Source organism: Rhineura floridana, chromosome 5, assembly GCF_030035675.1.
Source record: "Rhineura floridana isolate rRhiFlo1 chromosome 5, rRhiFlo1.hap2, whole genome shotgun sequence".
Classification (NCBI taxonomy): Eukaryota; Metazoa; Chordata; class Lepidosauria; order Squamata; family Rhineuridae; genus Rhineura; species Rhineura floridana.
The window spans coordinates 102,608,897-102,625,464 of record NC_084484.1 but is presented as its reverse complement, the minus strand read 5'-3'; the positions used below and the strand labels follow the sequence as shown (position 1 = coordinate 102,625,464).

The 16,568-nt window shown below is 41.3% G+C and overlaps 1 long non-coding RNA gene across 1 annotated transcript; it reads left to right on the top strand.

Moving 5' to 3' along the window:
* The first annotated feature begins 10,768 nt into the window (after window positions 1–10,768).
* LOC133385891 (uncharacterized) lies at window positions 10,769–13,017 on the top strand. Its single transcript, XR_009762995.1, has 3 exons — window positions 10,769–10,833; window positions 12,151–12,387; window positions 12,867–13,017. It is a non-coding gene; the product is annotated as an uncharacterized LOC133385891 (long non-coding RNA).
* The last annotated feature ends 3,551 nt before the right edge of the window (window positions 13,018–16,568 follow it).

The following is a 16,568-nucleotide window of genomic DNA, read 5'->3' as shown; positions in this document are numbered from 1 at the left end:
GTGGGAGACTGCAGTTGGAAGGGAAAAGGAAGTCTCAGACACTGCAGGGTATAGTCAGATGCTTTCCTGTGTAGTCAGAAGCTATACTTATGGCAAGCTATACTTGTTGCATTTGGCAAAGGAGGAAGCTATGGTACTATATTTTTGCAGAATGCTGATAAGGAGGCTTGTCCCCAGGGAAGGAATTTTTTGTTTCTGAAATGCACTGGAAAACAATAAAATATTTTAGGCACTTCGAAAACTTTTCTCTTTGGCTTATTCCTGCATTCAGTGTCTCTCCCAACTTTTGGAATTTGGTGGTTGTATTTATTTATTTATTATTATTATTATTATTATTATTAGTAGTAGTAGTAGTAGTAGTAGTAGTAGTAGCAGCAGCAGCAGCAGCAGCAGTAGTAGCAGTAGTATACAGCCTTTCATTTCAAGAAGAAATACCAAAGTGGTTATCCATAACAATAAGGGTCTAGTATGGGAAGGAGGAAAAGGACACCAATCTCTTTAGGCCCATGAAAATGGAAATGGACTGTCTTCAAGTCGATCCCGACTTATGGCGACCGTATGCATATGGTTTTCATGGTAAGCAGTATTCAGAGGGAGTTTACCATTGCCTTCCTCTGAGGCTGAGAGGCAGTGACTGGCCCAAGGTCACCCAGTACTCTTCATGGCTGTGTGGGGATTCGAGCATATTTAATTTTTTGAGCAAGTGCTGTGGGGACCACCCCTTCTGGTCATTTTCCTCCCCCTTCCCCCGGATCAGACAGAAAGAGAGAGTGCATGCAGCACACTTTGCTTTTCCAAGGAATTTGGTAAGCCTGAATAATTGCTTTCCTTGTTTGCTGCTTAGGTTTCTAGTCCATTGAAAATATTGCTGAGCTGCCCTCTAGAGACATCTGAGCTATAAGATGCCTTCCTAAAGGAGATATGCCTAGTGCCAACACTGCTGTCTTTTAGGTACCAGTCAAGTTAAAAGTTTTTTTTAACTGAGCTCATGTTTTAACCCTTTTACTGTCTTAGGGAACAATCCTAACTAAACCAGCATAATTTACTCCAGTTTAAATGAAGCTGGCATAAAGTACACCAGATTCAAACCCCATTCAGGAGTGAGGCTACTGCCCTCTGAGCTGGCCCAACCCTGGGAAAGGGAAAACAAGCCTTTAAAAGAGAGTCTGACTACACCACTCTTTTTACCAGGTTTATCAGGTCACATGACTGAGCTCTATGAAGTTAGGATCCAGTGTAAGCCCCCCTGCCCAGTCCCAGTCCCTGACACACCTCTAGAATGCCCCTGGGGGAGGGCTTATGCCATCCTCAGCTGAGCTGCCTTTGACTGAGCTAGCTGAGTCCTGAATGAGCTGGCATGAGGGACTTGCACTGGCATATCTCTGGCTGAGCTGTGGTTGGGGCCTTAATGCCAGTGTAGCTCCAGCTAGGGATGGAATTCGTACACTGCCAATCTGCCCCATGCCTACCTGCCTCCGCACCACAGAGGAGGAGGAGGGTGGACAGGAGAGCCCCTCTGGGTGGAATGATAGAGTGGAGGCCATGGCAACAGCCTTGCCAAGCACAGCCAGATTGTGGAGGAAGACGAGGAAGAGGATGTGCCACCCTACAAGGCATGTGACAGGCTGCAGATGTTGCAGAGTAGTGAAATAAGGTATTTGAGCGTCTGAGTGAGCTTTGTGTGTTTGGATCTTTGCTAAAGACTACACCTTTCTGGAATTAGTCAGACAGAGACTTTAAGCTTTAAAATAAGAAATAATTACTTTATTCTGGAAGTACATACTTGATAGGAAAGAGTTCTACATCTAGCTAACTAGCTAAGTTGGAGATGCAAACACTACGCCTAGTGTTTGCCCTCATGCTTGGAGGAGAGGGAGAGATAAAAAGAAGCTGTCTGCTCTCCCTCTCAAGAGAAAGAAGAAGAAGGAAGGAGACCAGAAATGCGGTCAACATCCTAAGCATATCAGTCTAGCAGGAAGGGAGAGTCAGCAGGAGATCAAAGGATAGGTATTAGCCTGGCAATCAGGAGGTCTCCTCTCTATCTACCCTTTTAACCCCATGCAGCCTCAGCCCAGAAGTTCAAGTTGAACCACATATTCCAACACCCCTTCTCAATGAGAACTTGGTTCATTCTACAAGGTTCATCTTGCCTCATAGCTTCTGGTGTCGGACTTTGCCCAATGGCTTGGTCAATGCATCAGCTGTCATCTCTTCTGTTGGACAATAGATCATCTCTAGAAGTCCTTTCTCCCTTATCTCCTTTAGGTAGTGGAACTTCACATTGATGTGCTTCATGTGAGAACTTTGTCCTTCTGATTCTGCGAGTCTTATGCAAGCTTGATTGTCCTCAAGTATTCTGATAGCCTCCGGTTCAGATATGCCTAAGTCTTGTAGAAGCTTGCGTGGCCACATCATTTCCTTGCATGCTTCATCAGCTGATACATACTCTGCCTCTGTAGATGAGTGTGCTACAGTCTCTTGCTTTTGACTCACCCAGCAGATAGTGACTGCCCATAGTAGAACAGGTTTCCACTGGTTGACTTGCGATCTTTAGTGTTTCCAGCCCAGCAGCATCAGCGTATCCCAGAAGCTTGGGATCTTGAGTAGCTTATAGCTTTAGTTTTAGGTTTGCAGTGCCTTTCAGATATCTTGCCACTCTCTTGACTGCTTTCCAGTCTTCCACGTCTGGTCTGATTATTGAGCTGATGTATAGGAGTTTTCCTACAGCTTGTCTGTACCTTTCATTGTCTTCCCATGGTTGATTGTTCTGGTCTGGTTTCAAGTATCCTACTTCCATTGGTGTAGGTGCTGGATGTGCATCCTTCAGTCCTAGACTCTCAAGTAGGTCTTGAATCTTTTGTTTTTAGTTCAGTAGAAAGGATCCATCTTCCTCACTTTCAATTTGTATTCCAAGGTAGTATGCAATGTCACCTAGACATATCACTTCAACTTCCTTGTTTAGATTATTTACAAACTCTTTCTTGTCATGTGGACTCTCATAAGCCAGTAGTAAATCATCTACATAAAGCAAAATATAAATCCATTTGTTGTTCTTGAATCTGCTGTACAGGCATTTGTCTGCTTCACCTCTTTTAAAGCCTTCTTTCAAGAGCATTTGGTTCAGTTTGTCATTCCATGCTCTTGCAGCCTGTTTCAGTCCATAGATGCTATTTTGTAGTTTGCATACTAGGGTTTCCTTTCCTTGTATTTCAAAACCTGGTGGTTGTTGCATGTAGATTTCCTCTTCTATTTCTCCATGCAAGGACGTTGTTTTTATATCCATGTGTTCCACCTGCGTTTTCTTGTTAGCAGCAACACTCAGAAGAGTTCTGATTGTTGTATGTTTGACTGCAGGAGCAAAAGTTTCATAGTAGTCTTGTCCATACTTTTGAGAGTATCCTTTGGCCACTAGTCTTGCCTTGTATCTCTCAATGTTCCCTTCAGCATCTGGCTTTTTCTTGAATACCCACTTGCAACCTACAGCTTTCCTTTCTTGAGGAAGCTTGGTAAGTGTCCAAGTTTTATTCTCGTGTAGAGCTTCCAGCTCTTCCTTGGCTGGCTGCCTCCACCTCTCAGCTTCAGCTTTGGGTAAGGGTTCAATATCTTTCTATAGCTTTGGCTCTGGAAGTTCATCAGTTCTTGTAAGGTAGGACAGTCTCAGTGGAAGTACACCACTGTTGGTGCGGTTGGAGCGTCTTGGCCCAGGATTCTCTGCTGCCTCTTCTGGCTGTGCAGGTTCTCCTTCTTGCTCAGATTCCTCACTGTTCTCCAGTGCTGCCATGTTGCTGTAATCTGCATTACTGTATGGTATTTCTACTTTATCTTCTTCACTGTTGTGGTCTTGGGATGCTGCCCCTTCTGGTTGAAATACACCTTGACCTTCATTAAAGCAGAGAGCTCTTTGGATTTCAATCCTTTCTGTTTTGGGATTTAGGATTCTGTATCCTTTTTGTTTTGTTGAATATCCAACAAAGATTCCTTGTCTCAGCTCTGGATTTTTAATCACTTCCATTAGCTTCTGTTGCCTTAAGTGACATCCCATGTGAAATAACCAGAGCTTCCAGTTTCCAGGTGAAGGTCTACTGATGTTTAGCTTTTCTTCCATGGTAGCCATCCTTAAGAAAAAGGCTTAACTCTTTACTGACTAAACTCCAAAGGTCTTTGCTAGCTTCCTTGATTCACAACACAAAAGCTCCTTTAATTACTCAGATCTGAGCTCCATTAATCTTTTGCATGGCTGGGCCTGTAACCTGTTGCAGAGTAGCGAAATTAGGTATTTGAGTGTCTGAGTGAGCTTTGTGTATTTGAATCTTTGCTAAAGATTACACCTTCCTGGAATTAGTCAGACAGAGTCTTTAAGCTTTAAATAAGAAATAACTGCTTTATTCTGGAAGTACATACTTGATAGGAAAGAGTTCTACATCTAGCTAACTAGCTAAGTTGGAGATGCAAACACTACGCCTAGTGTTTGCCCTCATGCTTGGAGGAGAGGGAGAGATAAAAAGAAGCTGTCTGCTCTCCCTCTCAAGAGAAAGAAGAAGGAAGGAGACCAGAAATGTGGTCAACATCCTAAGCATATCAGTCTAGCAGGAAGGGAGAGTCAGCAGGAGATCAAAGGATAGGTATTAGCCTGGCAATCAGGAGGTCTCCTCTCTATCTACCCTTTTAACCCCATGCAGCCTCAACCCACGAGTTTGAGTTGAACCACATATTCCAACAGCAGACTGGGATGCGTGAAAAATCCACAGTTCTGACTATGAAGGCTGTTGCTGCAGTCTCCTAATCAGTTGTTCCATGGGGAGGCTCTTCTCCTCCCTCCTCCTCCATGGTGCAGGAATGGGTGGGCACGGGGCAGATCAGCGGCGGGCGGATTCCATTCCTAGCCCAGCTGAGCCAGGGTTCTGCTGGCTGAGCCGAAGATCTGCCAGATCCTAACTCATTTATCCCAGTGGATCTTGGGTTTACTTTGCTCCCTTACAGTCTTTAAAACTCTCTGACCCTTAACTGAACTTTATCAGCTGGCTGTTTTATATGTATTTAATGTTGTTTTTAATCTTGGAATCATTAAAAGAGGGAATATAATTGCTTTAAATTAACAAACAATTTACCACTTTTTGGGGGGGGGAATAGTGTTTCATTAATTGGCTGGGGTTATACTAATGGTGAAACTGCAACATTAACTAGATTAGTGAACCATTTGTTATGAATACACCTTTTTGTTGCTTCTCCCAGCCAACAGGTAATTGGAAGCAAAGAGGTATCTCTTGTATATGTGTTGCCTGTGTCAAATGAAAGACTCTGATGTTGTTCATTTAAAGAGGATTAGTCAGAGTTTCAGGAAAATGTGGTAAAGACTAACGAAGTTCTAAGCTTAATGGACAATATAAAAACTGACAAATCACCGGGCCCGGATGGCATCCACCCGAGAGTTCTCAAAGAACTCAAATGTGAAATTGCTGATCTGCTAACTAAAATATGTAACTTGTCCCTCGGGTCCTCCTCCGTGCCTGAGGACTGGAAAGTGGCAAATGTAACGCCAATCTTCAAAAAGGGATCCAGAGGGGATCCCGGAAATTACAGGCCAGTTAGCTTAACTTCTGTCCCTGGAAAACTGGTAGAAAGTATTATTAAAGCCAGATTAACTAAGCACATAGAAGAACAAGCCTTGCTGAAGCAGAGCCAGCATGGCTTCTGCAAGGGAAAGTCCTGTCTCAGTAACCTATTAGAATTCTTTGAGAGTGTCAACAAGCATATAGATAGAGGTGATCCAGTGGACATAGTGTACTTAGACTTTCAAAAAGCGTTTGACAAGGTACCTCACCAAAGGCTTGTGAGGAAGCTTAGCAGTCATGGAATAAGAGGAGAGGTCCTCTTGTGGATAAGGGATTGGTTAAGAAGCAGAAAGCAGAGAGTAGGAATAAACGGACAGTTCTCCCAATGGAGGGCTGTAGAAAGTGGAGTCCCTCAAGGATCGGTATTGGGACCTGTACTTTTCAACTTGTTCATTAATGACCTAGAATTAGGAGTGAGCAGTGAAGTGGCCAAGTTTGCTGATGACACTAAATTGTTCAGGGTTGTTAAAACAAAAAGGGATTGCGAAGAGCTTCAAAAAGACCTCTCCAAACTGAGTGAATGGGCAGAAAAATGGCAAATGCAATTCAATATAAACAAGTGTAAAATTATGCATATTGGAGCAAAAAATCTTAATTTCACATATACGCTCATGGGGTCTGAACTGGCGGTGACCGTCCAGGAGAGAGACCTCAGGGTTGTAGTGGACAGCACGATGAAAATGTCGACCCAGTGTGCGGCAGCTGTGAAAAAGGCAAATTCCATGCTAGCGATAATTAGGAAAGTTATTGAAAATAAAACAGCCGATATCATAATGCCGTTGTATAAATCTATGGTGTGGCCGCATTTGGAATACTGTATACAGTTCTGGTCGCCTCATCTCAAAAAGGATATTCTAGAGTTGGAAAAGGTTCAGAAGAGGGCAACCAGAATGATCAAGGGGATGGAGCGACTCCCTTATGAGGAAAGGTTGCAGCATTTGGGGCTTTTTAGTTTAGAGAAAAGGCGGGTCAGAGGAGACATGATAGAAGTGTATAAAATTATGCATGGCATTGAGAAAGTGGATAGAGAAAAGTTCTTCTCCCTCTCTCATAATACTAGAACTCGTGGACATTCAAAGAAGCTGAATGTTGGAAGATTCAGGACAGACAGAAGGAAGTACTTCTTTACTCAGCGCATAGTTAAACTATGGAATTTGCTCCCACAAGATGCAGTAATGGCCACCAGCTTGGATGGCTTTAAAAGAAGATTAGACAAATTCATGGAGGACAGGGCTATCAATGGCTACTAGCTGTGATGGCTGTGCTCTGCCACCCTAGTCAGAGGCAGCATGCTTCTGAAAACCAGTTGCTGGAAGCCTCAGGAGGGGAGAGTGTTCTTGCACTGGGGTCCTGCTTGCGGGCTTCCCCCAGGCACCTGGTTGGCCACTGTGAGAACAGGATGCTGGACTAGATGGGCCACTGGCCTGATCCAGCAGGCTCTTCTTATGTTCTTATGTTCTTATGAAGTGAAACTGAGTTCATATGGTTTCATGCATCTGTTAATAGTCTGTGGTTAAGAATCCTTCCCTGTTGTAAAAGGGGCATTTTATTCATTGGTTGCTGTTAAATAGTCACTACTTTAATCACTCCTTCATGATGTTAAGACCTTTGTCTATCCAGAAAGAAGTTTCATTATTTTCTTGATATCTCATCCTGTCACAAACCTTCTAATCAACCAATCAGCAAAATATCATTTTTCACATAATTAAGTTTTGATTTTATTTAAGGTAATGGAATTTACATACAGTTAAAAGACCCTGGTCTTCCCTAACCAAGAATATATTCAAACTGAAAATAGGTTTTATCTGATTTACTCAAATTAAGATATATGTTAATAGTTTCATCCTCATTTTTAAGCAACCTAATTGTTCCTTTGCAGCCATAACTTTACTTGTCCCATACCTGACATATGCCATTAGAGGAGTGACAGATGGGTATGGCCCAGGCAAAATGGCCTTGCAGGCCAAATTGGGAGGCCTGGCAAGCCATAGACCATGGGCTGGAGGTTCCCCACCTGTGACATAAGCTGTTGTGCACTAGAGTTCTCTTCAGATGTGGATGGATGGATGGATGGATGGATGGATAGAGCAGGAGTGGGGGACCTTTGGCCCTCCAGATGTTGCTGACCTACAGTCCTAGAAAGGTCAATGACCAGGAAAGATGGAAATTGTAGACAGAATATAAGGGTGTAAAAATTCTATATACTTCTACTCAAGAGTATGCCCCATTGAGTTTATTGTGATTTACTCCTAAGTAAATATGTATAGGATTTTACCCAAAACAAATGAAAAATAATCACAGTGAACCTTAATTGTGGTAACAGTAATTGGTGGTAACAATAATCTTAGCATTGCTGGGTAAATTAACACCTTTAGTGGGAGAGGAAACCATTGTCTCTATTCAAATCTATTCCTGAGTGTGTGTGTGTATGTGTGTGTGTAGTTCTGTTCAGACTCATTATTACTCATTAACTTATTAAGAAGTTCAGTTCTATTCATTTAAGTTGTAATTCAGCAATTTCATACTGGAGTTTCCCTTTGAAATCCCTTTGTTCAAGGATAGCCACCTTGAAGTATTTAATAGAGTGATCTGGTAATGTAATTACCATATTCTGATTTTGAAAACATTTGATTTTTCACCCAATAAATAGACAAAGTGGCAATTTCTTGAAATTATGGACTTGCTCTCCAGCTATGTGCACTGAGATGGTGTTTTGTGGTGACTGCTCTTGAGGTTGTCATTGGAAGGGATGAATTCCTGACATTTGCCTTGGTTGGAACTGGCAAAGTGTTCTTCCCATGCAGTAGTCCCCCTTTGATCTTTCCCTTGGCCTGGTCAGGAAAAAGGAGCAGGGTAGTAAGCTCTCTTTTTCTTTCCTCTCCCAGGGAGTGAAGAACCTCTGGCACCCTCTGAGATGAGCTAGCTGTGATGCTATGGGCATAAGTCCCTGAGAAAATTGTGCCACATAGCTTCTGTAATCTGTACCCTAATCTCAGGGACCTATGCCCATAGCATCATAGCTCCTTCACAAAAGAAGATGACATTGTCTTCTCATTTCCAGTGCAGCAACCTGAAAACAACTTGACAGATCTTCCCACTCCAATGCTACTGAGGACTCTTCTAAACAGCAATTTAGTGTGTGCTACTGGCATCCCCTTGTAATTTGCATTGTTCACATGATTATACTGGCAAACAGAAGCTATCATGCAGTTTTCTCCTTTAAATCCATATTAACCCAATCTGCTGATAATGCGAAAAGGAAAGGAAAAACTGTCTCAGCTGCGCTGCACTCCTCCATGTAGGTACTTTGCTTTGATGTTTTTTTAATGGACAGACTCTCTTATGCCCCATTGTCCGGTCCTTCTCTCTCTGCTACCCACAAAAGCTGTCACAGCTGCTGCCTACTTTGCCTTTCACTCACTCCCCCTCTAGGCAGTTTCATATAGTTTCTTGTCAATTGCACCCCTGCACTCTTAGGGCTTCAGCAAGGAGAGACCTGCAATGGCAAGAAACAATGAAACTGACAAAAAACCCTCTCCTCCTCCATTAGCAATATCAATACTCGGAAGGGAGTAAACATGTAAAATTGGGGGCAGGGCCACAAGGAAACAGTAACACTAAACCTTTCCAGAGAAACACCTACTTGTGTGAATGGAAAACAGTGGATTGGAAGCTACCATTGAGCAAGAAGTGTGGACCTTTAAAAGCTATTGCAATGGTAAAAGCAACTTATTTGGTATGAAGTTAGGCTCCCGTGTGGATAAGCCCTGAGTATACTGAGCAAAATAAAAAACATGATTGGCTTGCGTAGGGGCACTGTAGATAACTGCATGCTAAAAGAGAAATATTCCACTGTTGGATATTACAACATAATAAGATACACCTTCAATATAGATACATTATATAATTCTTGTTCAGATTTTATAACCCAGGTTGAACATCAGCTTTGGTAAAGGCAACATTTCCAAATTTGTCTCAAATGACTTGGTTGGTGATGCAACTAAATCAAATGCTGAGATGTTCTGGCAACGTAGCACTGTCTGGATTCCATTGCATCAATTTGTTGTGCAAGAGGAAGAAAAAAGACAGTCAGATTCATATCCAATGAAATGAAAAACATAGTTTTGCAAAAGTCCTTTCCTTCCAAAAGAAGGAAGGAAATGTTATGAAGCAGATCATGTATCTGTAAATGCCTTTCACACTTAGCAAAAAAGCACACTCATCTGCAACACAGAATCTGCTCTCAATTAGCACCTGCCCTTTAACCGTGCTCCTTTTGCCATGCAAGCAGCATGAGAACTTAATTAAATTTAATAGATGCCATCCTTGAATTGAAGCTTTCTCTTATTTAAAGCTTCAAGAGGAAGCAATTAATTGCTGTGCAAGTCAGGAAGTCACTTTTGAAAATATGATTCCTGTACTTTCTGCAAATAAACGAGACTGTGCTTTTACACAGACAGCCTTACTAAATCAGTGAGGTATCATACAAGATGAAGGCTTATCATGATTTCAGAAGGGAATTATACCATTGCATATAACTTTACAAACATCTTATATATACTTATGTATAATTTTAGTCTCTACTGTGATGTTCATCTTTTACAGGAGTGAAGTAGCATTTGTTATTTTTTATTGTTTTGGTGGATGAACACTTTTAGAAGTGTTTTGTTTTTAATTGCATTTATTTGTCTGTATTTTATTCTGTTAAGCACTTTGAGACTTTTTATATAAAGTGACAAACAAATGCAATAAATTAAAAAGTGACTTGATTTTTCTACCCTGTCTTACCATTCAAAAAAAAATTTTTTTTAAAAATCCTCTGTTTATATCAATGGAGATGTCACACCATTTGACTAACTATAATTAAGGACACTCTGAAATGTACACATCATCTTCTGTACTCACATACATTAATCTTTGTATTAATTAACATCTTCCTGTCCCACAGAAGTGGCCCTACTGTTAGGTGGAATGGGGTGGCTGCTTCAGGGAGGGGATACTGGAGGGCAGGAAGTGGTGGTGAGTTGTTGGTGGACAGAGCTCTGTGTGCCATGTGACGTGCCCTGCACCACTTAAGCTACCCTGCTGCATTCCATGCAGTGGAAGCTATCCTGTTGCCAGTGCTGAAGTTCCCAACTTCATACTTAGTGCTGTGAGCCAGTTTGGTGCAATGGTAAAGTGTCAGACTAAGACTGCGGAGAACAGGATTCAAGCCATGAAGGTCACTAGTCTTGTCTACCTCATAGGGTTGTTGTGAGGGTAAAATGGGGAGGGGGAGAGCTATGTATGCCACCTTGAACTCCTTAGCGGAGAGGTGGGATGGAAATGTAATAAATAAAATAGAATAAGTAATATTCAACTACCAGCCTGGACAGCTTCCATGCTTGGAATAGGACAGAGTTCTTGTCCTTCACTTCAGCAGCAAAATGTCTTGGGCCAGCCCTAGCTTTACACATTGATAATTGGCACTGCTATTCCTCTAGTGTAGCAGTGGGGAAGAAGAAAGAATATGTATGTATACTGCTGTTTTTCAAAGTAAGTATTTGTCCAGGTGGGTAAAAAGCCTGGTTGATTTAAAAATGGCAAAGTAGCAATATTGTATGCCTTACCACAAATCCCCCTTCTGCAGAACATTCCTTGCCTGCCACCCACCTCTAATGGGGCTTTATAATACTGAACAGTTGCCTTTCTGCTGGAGTGTTTGGAGAATGTTCTCCTTCCAGGATGAAAGCTTTTGCCTTTTCAGCTGCAGTTTAACAACTGTTTACAAAGCTCTATTTCTGTTTGGTCACAGTGATATAATTAACTCCCTGTTTGCTCTGCTGGGTTAAGAAAAAAGAAGAAGCCCGAGTGTCTCTTGCATCCAGTCCACATGAGAAGGCCATCCATTCTGGTGTTTTCTCCCATGCCATCGACAGGACTCTGGCGAAGAGAATGCCTCTTTTCTGGCAGCGATTAAAGCTGACTCTATCTATTAGACTTAATTTGTGAAGGGAAAAACAAGTTCATTTGATGTACTTATTCATGTGTTTCATAGATAACAAGGCCTAATCAATGTGCTCAATTTGCCAGCTAACTACTTTTGAAGTAGAGCCATATGGTTTCTTTAAAATGTTCCTTTAGTGTTTAATTTGAGGGAATGAAGTGCCATCATGTTGGCAAGTCATCCCATAATTGATGAACAATGAATCACCCTGATTTCAACACCATTAAATTGATCCTTTTAATGACTAAATTATATCGCAGGATGCACGTGGCAGGTTGAGATCCTAGTCCCGTGGAGTCACCAAGACTTACACCCAAGTAAGACGTTTTGTTTACTCAAACACCAAATTGTGTGGTGTCTATGAAACTATGTAAAAGAAAACTTTTTATGTACAAAGACCATGATGCTATCCCCTGCATGTATCATGTATCAACTGAACGCAAGGAGTATTCAGGTGCTCTTACCTGCAGTGTAGTTCAAATACACATTTAGCACTTTGGTCAGAACTACGTATGTGTTTGTGGCTAGTTACTTTCTTTTTCCTGTTTTTAGCTTGCTTTGTACTGTACGCATGACCAGTGAGTGGTTTGAAGGGTGCAGCAGGAGCAGCAGAATGAAACCCACTTCAACATGCAGCCTTGTCAAAGCAACCAGAAAGTGAAAAGATGCAAACAACTTGATCATGGGGACAGCAAGGACGTGCAGTTAATTGATCCTTCATAAATTTATATATGGTGTCAGAATGAGGTGACTTGATGGGGAGCAGGAACTCATAATGGTTTGTTTAAAGTGAGTTAAGTTCATTTATACTGCCACCTATCTATGGAGCAGCAATAATGTATATTATTGCCTGTTCTACTACAGTGATGGAGGACTCTCTCACATATATACATGCACTTAAAACATAGCAACACATACGGTGAAAAATCCAGTAAAATTATACCAAGTTTGGAATTTGATATTGTGCTCTATCATCCTCAGGTACCAACAAAATGGTGCTGAGTTCTTTAGCCAAGAGATTCCCACTAGCTTAATGTACTTATGTAGATCCTCAGGGCAGAGAGAAGAATTGATGGTTAGTTGTCCAAATGTTTAATCTAACTCAGTTCAGGAAAGAGACTTAACTCATTGCAAAATTGTGCAGTTAGACTTAATCAAAGTGTATGCTTGTTCAATAACATTTTGAATAAGCAAAGGGATAATGATTTTGCTGGTGTTCATTATAATATTGAAATGCTTGCACAATGATATTTTCTGTTTCTACCGAGGTATCGTTTATACATGGCGGAATTGATTATCTCAGAAGCGTCCAGCACTGGCATTATTGACCTCAAGCTGCTAATTGTGCAATTATCTTTCAACTTGGGGATGAAGTGTTGCTTGTTCTTATGTTTGAATTTTGAAACCTACCATTGAACTTCTGCTCACTGTGGCTGGATAAAAGCTCATATTTTCCATTCTCCCTAACACTAATAAACTTTACATCATTATGTTAGACTAGACCATCTTTCATTTCCAATGCAAGTATTCTCACACCTGCTCAAACGTTTCACAGAGGGTCTCGGGAGTCCTTCAATGTGAGATGGCTTTCCTGTGCTTCAAGGTCAGGGTCAACCTAGAGAATCTGTACTGTCTCAGTAGCAATTACTTTGCCCGTGGAGTCACAGGAGAGGAGGTTATGATGGAAGTATGCCACCCTCTTGGCTACCCCTTAGTCTTACCTGTTAAATGTTAAGACATGGGTAAAGTGTAGTTTATTATTTATTAAATTGGTATCTTTTTCCTCCAAAGAGTTCCTGACAGTACACATTCTCTCAAAAACCTTACCACAGCACTGGAAATGGGACAGCATCTTTCATCACACCTGGGGGCAAAATGCTAGCTTAGGGGGAACAGGATTGAGCACAAGCTTTGATGTCACTGGGATACTGCCTCAGCAGAATGAAAATGGCTCAGGGGTTCAGGGGAATGGCTAAGGGGACTACTGCCACTCTCAATATCTGCGCCCTGAGGCAACCACCTGATTCTGCCTAATGGTAGGGCTGGCCCTAGGCTGAGATTGTTAATGTAATGTAACTAATTCAGGAAGACATAGTTTTTTAAAGCGGTGGGGAATGACAGAGCAGCGGCAGCTAAAAGGGTTGGGAAAGGGTATAATTCTCACAATTAAGGTTTTATTTGGGAAACATTGATGTCCCCTCCAAAGCATCCAGGAATCAAAAAGGGTAAAATTCAGGGCAGCTCTATTCAGATGCACTTTCAAGTATCATGTGTGAAAGTGTGTAAAGTGTAACATTCCTTCCATTGGATCATACTGGCTCCTGGACATTTACTGATGGTGTCATGCATTCAGATTTCTACTTATTTTAATAATTTAATGCATTCACCCTTCTATACTTTTAAAAGCAAAGACTTGTGGCATGTGAATACAATTTGAAGCATTGTAGCTTTCTTTTTTGAGCTGGTAGTCAAAACAAGTCAGGGTTTAAAAATTTTAAATTAATTTTAAAGAAGGCTCTCAGATTTTTACATTCCTTTTATTAGCATTTCTGCAGCTTTCAAAAGGAAAAGACTGATTTATTCCACCAACAGAAGAATTGGGCATGTTCTTCAGGTGATTAAGAAGTTGTATGCTGTCATACCACACAACTCTGCCCATTTTAAAAACTGTTACTTGGTAGTAATTGGAAGGAATTGGCTTAAAGCAACTCATTTTTTGTCATTTTATTCCCTTTGTAAACAATTTGAAGGCTAACCCATTTGTACTTACAAATCTTTGGCATTAAGAGACTGTGGACCCTAAATCCACATGCACACAAGCAGTAACTGTTTGTATGCCAAGCTGTTTGTAAGCCTGATTTGACAGCACAGGGCTATTCATTCTTTTGTCAACCGTCAGTCGAAAAACGTTAACCTGCATGAGTCTTGGGGTATGGGAGCGCTAAATCTTCCTTCTACAACTGTATAATGAACAGACTGTTTCATTAGGAGGACAATTCACTCTGCAAATCCAGCCCAAACAACTTATTTCACAATTTGTGAGCAGAATTAAATTTAGGAGGAGTTGTCTGGGATGGAAGGGGGGAAGAGGCGGGAGTAGGTGAGTGGCACACAATGTACTGAGGGATCAGTGTATTAGGACAAGTGCTCCAGTCAATTTCATCAGCAGTTGTGGGCCTGAATCTCGCAGGACTTGCAGCATGCAGATCAGCGGATTAGGGGGTCCACGGCATCAGGTCAAGTGTCTTGAGGGTAGCTGATAAACACCCCAAACCTGACAACAGATTTTTCTTTCTTCCCGCACCACTTGTTAAGTGTCAGAGCAAATCTTTTGAATGGTGCTGGAGTTTACTTAGAGGTCTTTTCTTCAAGAAGACACTCTGTCCAGTTTCTGAAGCCTATTTCAGACACTCTCTGGAATAAATTTGCTCCACATCTTGCACAAAAAACTCCCTACAACCTATTTCATTCCTTCCCTCATCTTAAATATACGCTTTGTCTCAAGGTGTGTGAACTAGAAAAAGAATCCCAAAGCTGAGAACTGCTAAGATTGAGTTCCTATGGATTACAACTTCATAGAACTGAAGCACTTAGAAAACTGAAAAAAGCCATTTTGTTCATGATTTTTTGTGGGGCAGTTTCAAAAGAGTATCTTTAAATTAATATAAATATATTTCTACTAATTTAACAAAAAGGGCATATAATGATTCACAAAACTGAATGTGAGTGCATTTTATCTTTGCATTTAACAACATATTTCTTAACAGAAAATAGGGACTGAGAATAACCAAATCAAATTAATGCTACTAAAATGTTCATAGTTTCATCTAAGACTTTAACATGTATGACACCAGTAAGTTTGCAGAAACTCTAAGTTAGTCATGCTTTAGTGCCATTGTCAGTAGGCCAAGTCAGTTGTGACAGTATTAAGTCTTAATGATTTAAATGGGACTAAATCATGACTAACTTAGTCTGGATCCATCTCTCTACTCATAATTTCCATTATTCCATTTTGCCATACTTTTTCTCTGTGCTACTTTTCCACTAAAACATTTCTTAATCTCCTTTACAGATACAGAAATACCTCAGTTAACAAATCCTCCAGGAAAGAAGCTCCTTTTAACAAAGTCTGTTTTGGGTGCATGGGGGGGGTGCACACTCTGACACAGTCAGAATCTGGCTACTGGATTGTGGCTGCTGCAGGCAGCTCTCTCACACATGGATGGAATGACACTCCTTGCAGGTGGTGCAGGTGCCTCTACAGTAAACAATGCTTCAAGTGCTCTAGAAGCACTGTTTACTGCAGACATGCCTGCTAGAGTGTAGGGGAGGATAGCACACAGAAAAAGACCAAGCACAGGGTAGGGGTGGTGGTTGCCCCTTGCCTGCCTGCTCAAGTATACGGTGAGGAGAACTGTGCTCAGAGCCTTAGATTGCTGAAAGCAAGATGCTACATGATAAAAGAAAGAAGGCAAGGCAGGCATCTCTGGATGCATTTTGAAAGAAGGTTTCTATGCCAGGCTTACCTGACTTGGTTGTTTCATTTCAGACATACATATTGTTAGTTTTGGACAAAACATTTGCTGAAATATGTTGAACTGCTCTTCTTTATTGTGGTGTAGGAACCTGTCCTTATTCTTTCCATGTTATTCCTACCTTTGGTACCAAAGTCTCTGTTAAATAAATAATGTCCAGGAATCATGTATTTTGTTATCTGAGATATACCTGTATATTAATTTCATATAACTCTTTTTGTATATTTGTTCCAGATATATGCACCTCATCTCTTGTTTGAAGGGGAGTAACTATTATGTAATTAGGGGTAGACTGGAAGTAATAGCCTCCTACAACAAGCTGCAAATACATGAATCTTCTCAGAGAGAGACAGCAATTTCCTGTGCCCCTGCAGTCCTGCCCTGGCTGCTTCCAAAACAAAGACTCCCCCCCTTCAAACTACAATGCCGTTTCTC